This window comes from Moschus berezovskii, chromosome X (genome assembly GCF_049115385.1).
Source record: "Moschus berezovskii isolate FMDL1 chromosome X, NW_MosBer_1.0, whole genome shotgun sequence".
NCBI classification, from domain to species: domain Eukaryota; kingdom Metazoa; phylum Chordata; class Mammalia; order Artiodactyla; family Moschidae; genus Moschus; species Moschus berezovskii.
In genome coordinates this window covers 56,098,292-56,102,722 of record NC_142488.1, presented here as the reverse complement: position 1 = coordinate 56,102,722, position 4,431 = coordinate 56,098,292, and the positions used below count along the sequence as shown (strand labels likewise).

The window sequence follows — 4,431 nt, the reverse complement described above, 5'->3', positions numbered from 1 at the left end:
GCATTGATCGCTGAGGAAGACGTTCTTATCTCTCCTTGCTATTCTTTGGAACTCTGCATGAAGATGCTTATATCTTTCCTTTTCTCCTTTGCTTTTGGCTTCTCTTCTTTTCACAGCTATTTGTAAGGCCTCCTCAGACAGCCATTTTGCTTTTTTGCGTTTCTTTTCTAACTAGGTATTTAATAAGCATAGCATACCATGGCGAAAATCATTCAAGACAACTAACTTCCTAGTGCTCTTCCATCCAACCCCCAGGGCAGACCATATCGCCTTGAATGGGACTGTACTCAAGGGGTCATTCGAGGACGTCACTGTGGACTTCAGCAGGGAGGAGTGGCAGCACTTGGACCCTGTACAGAAATGCCTGTACCAGGATGTGACACTGGAGACCTACAGCCAACTGTGCGCAGTGGGTAAGTAAGCACAGCTGCCCTGTACAACTGCCAGGGACCTCAGAGAGGCTGCTTCCATTCTCAGCTGCTGAATGCTCTGGGGCATCTGAAGTGTGCAATGGTGTCATCTTTGAGCTGCCCGAGATACTTCAGTCCTTTTACTCTATTCCTGGGGAAATGGGATTACTTTCCTGAAGAGCAAAAAGAAGTCTAGTTGAAAGGCCCTGAAACCCCAATTAACTGGACCCAATCCTGTATCGTGTCCTGTTCACAAGGAACCAAGTTCCCAAACCAGAGGTCCTCTTCAAGATGGAGCAAGGAGAGGGCCCATGGACATTGGGGGAGGAAACCCCACATCACAGCTGCTCAGATATGTGACCTGAGTAGATGGGGGACTTGGAGTAGATCTGTTTTTCTAGGACAGGCTGATGCCTTTGCAAGGCTCTGAAGATAATCTGTCCGGAAGGTTCTAAGAGCGCTCGTGATCACTTTCCCAGAGTTCTCTGCGCCATGAAGCGCCTTCCTGGAACTCGGGGTATTCTGTGTTGGTGGCAGCCGTTATAACAAGATGGCAGCCTCGGCGGCGTAACCAGGGGTCCCTCCTGGCTGGTGCCAGCGGCAGTGGGATCAGTGGGATCGCTGCCATAACTTCACGGCTCCCCTTTACCAGCCCCCGAAGTCGCTGTTAAAGCGAGGCCGCGGAAGCCGCCAGAAGCCAGAGGCTCAGCCTGCTGAGGGTGAGAACTCCCTAACAATCTGGGGGCTGACAGGAGCGGTGGTCAGGTTCCCCTTGGGCGATTCTGGGCCCTGTAACGCTGAGAAATAGCCAGCGTTTTCTGTTTCCTGCCTGCTTTCACAGCCTTGCTCCATGGACGAGCCCTAGGGGCGTCCATCGTCCCCTTAGAGGTGTCGGAGCTTAACCCCAACCCCATCTTTGTCTCTCAGGATGGCGAGCAACAGTGGACCCAAGGCCGATTTCGTTGTTGGAGGGAGATATAAACTGGTACGGGAGATCGGGTCTGGCTCCTTTGGGGATGTTTATTTGGCGATCGACCTCACCAACCAGGAGAAGGTGGCGGTGAAATTAGAGTCACAGAATGCGAGGCAGCCCCGTTTGGTACATGAGAAGAAGCTCTATAACAGTCTTCAAGGGGGGGTTGGCATCCCCCAGATACGGTGGTACGGTCAGGAAATGGACTATAATGTGCTAGTCATGGATCTTCTGGGCCCCAGCCTTGAAGACCTCTTCAATTTCTGTTCAAGAAGGTTCACAATGAAAACTGTGCTTATGTTAGCTGATCAGATGATCAGTAGAATCGAATATGTGCATTCACAAAATATGATTCACAGGGACGTTAAACCAGATAACTTCTTAATGGGTCCTGGTCAGGAGTGCAAGGAGTTATTTCTTATTGATTTTGGTTTAGCCAAGAAGTACAAAGACAACAGGACAGGGCAACACATACCCTACAGATACGGGAAAAGCTTCACTGGCACGCCTACCTTTGCTAGCATCAGTGCACATCTTGGTCTCGAGCAGTGTCGGCGAGATGACATGGAATCATTAGGATTTGTTTTGATGTATTTTATCAGAGCCAGCCTGCCATGGCAGGGACTAAGGGCTGCAACAGTGAAGCAAACATGTGAAATGATTAGCGAAATGAAGATGAGCACTTCTGTTGATGTTTTATGTGACGGATTTCCTGTAGAATTTGCCATGTACTTTAAGCATTGTCGCCGGCTGTCCTTTGAGGAAGCCCCAAATTACATGTACCTGCGCCATCTATTCCGACTTCTTCTTAGAAAGATGAATTACCAACATGACTATGCATTTGATTGGATAGTGTTGAAGCAGAAAACAGAACAGCAGGCTGCGTCTTCAAGTGGGCAAGGTCAGCAGGCCCAACCCCCCAAAGCAAGCAAACTGAGAAAGCCAAAAATGAAGTCAAAGTTTAGGAAACGTGAATCAAGGAAGAGAAGACCCAGAGCAGGAGACTAGAGCACCACGTTCAACTGCCTACAAACTGGCTCTGGTCAGCAGAGATATTGTCTCCTGAGTAGAAAGCTCTTTAATTAGTGAAACGTAGTATCCAGTTTTCTAGTTCACATTTCCCCTTGAAAACGTTCACTAAATGCTTGACACACACAAATTGGTGGGGAAATTGTGCCTATGCCAATTTTAATTAAAATCTTTTATTTTGAACTATACTGCTTTGAGAGATCTCATTTCAGAAGACTAGCCTGTGCAGTTGCTATATTGTTAATGCATTCTGAAGGTTTATCCATCCCTGGGGTTTGCAAGTTGTTCACTTAAAACATTCTTAAAATGGTTGGCTACTTGTTTGCAAGCCAGCTGTTATGGTAGCAATCAAAGATTCCAGTGGTTGATCGTATGAAAGACTGTGCCTGCTTACCTGTGCTAGAAATAACAGCCTCTGAAGTGAAGACTTATGAAAAGCTTAGTGACTACGAGATTATCCTTAGGACTCTGCATTAATTCTCTAATGTTCTTGGTATTTAAGAAAAAGCATATTTGTCACAGAATTTTAGTTAACATCTTACAACTGAACCTGTATATATGTTTAGATAAACTAGTCACTACAAACATCTACATGATCTGGAATTTGTTTTTATTTGGAAATGAGAGCTTTTTGATTTACAGATTCATTAAAAACTGTAAAGTGTTTGTGTAAAAAAAAAACCAAGTCTCTAAACTTTTAGAGTTGCTTAGGCAGAGTTGACAGAAGCCCCTTTAATACTTAAATGCCATCTCCTAGTATGACGCTTGCCAGTATCCATTGTCGTCTTTGCTTGGCTTTTTGGCAGGAGAGTTATCTGCCCTTCTCCCCCATCCCCGTACTCTAGATCAGATGCCACACTACTGTCTCAGGCACCTTGCTTTCTTAGTTATTTTTTTCCTTCCCTACCATTTTGTGCTGCTTTCGTCCTTCCCCCCACCATAGTTTTTGCCCTTATGTATTCGGATTTCATGGATCTGCTTCCTTTCAAAAGAACCACTTCCGCCCTTGCTCCTGCCAATCCCTTTCCATTTCCTCTCCAGCTTCTCAATGTCATCTAAAACCAACCTCATTTTGTTTTACATATATCAACTCTGACATCAGATCGTATACTCTTGCTCATCACCCTATACCTCATCCTCAGCTGCTAACTTTGTGGTGTTTCCATTTCTCTTATAGTCAGCTACTTTGAATGTTAATTGTACTTGTTATCCATGTGGGATTCCATTCTGTGAAGTGCTTGTTCTTATTGTTCGATCCATTTGTAACTGTAGATATTTTGTTATTTTCCTTGTTGATGAGTACCTTATTTTCTTTTTACAAACTTTTTCCTTCCATTCCCTCTAACTGAAGGGCCCTGTCTACTGTCCTCTGCTCTTTCCTTCCTTAATGGAATCTTTGTTCCATTGTGGACACGTTTTATTTTCCTATTCTGCTGACTCATATAGTGATACCTTTAGTCCTTGCATTATGACTGTACCTTAGTACCACAATTTACCTATGTAGAGTGACATTTCTCACAGCTGTGCAGTTCCTTCATTCTAAATATATTATTACCTGGAATCATCATTGCCCAAATCAGATATTGTTCTCCAATACTCTTCACTCTGCAATTTCTCTGTTTTTCTCTCTTTGAAAGTGTTATTTAAATGCCCCCCCTTTTTAAGACCCATCTATGTCACCACAAAACAAGTCCATATTGTATCCTGGTTGGATTATTCTGTTCTTAATGGGATAAGTAATTCCATTTTTTGACAAGGTCCTTTTAGGTCCTAATGACAGATTTCTATACCGAAACCATGACATTTATCTTGTACTAGCCTTATGAAATAAAATTGCAGTTACTCCCTATTATGTAGCACATGATAATTAACCTTTCCTCTTAATGACAGCAGGCCCCTGATCTCCAACTCAAACTTACATCTGTATATCTTCCAAAACTCATGTTTAACTCCAGTTTTCTTAAAGCTTCGTATATAGGAAATTTCTGTGTCTAGGCTATTGATTATTTAGAGCTCTAT

General features: G+C 43.8%; 1 pseudogene; it reads left to right on the top strand.

Moving 5' to 3' along the window:
* Positions 1 to 1,338: 1,338 nt before the first annotated feature.
* Positions 1,339 to 2,348, top strand: LOC129564367 (casein kinase I pseudogene; annotated as a pseudogene).
* The last annotated feature ends 2,083 nt before the right edge of the window (positions 2,349 to 4,431 follow it).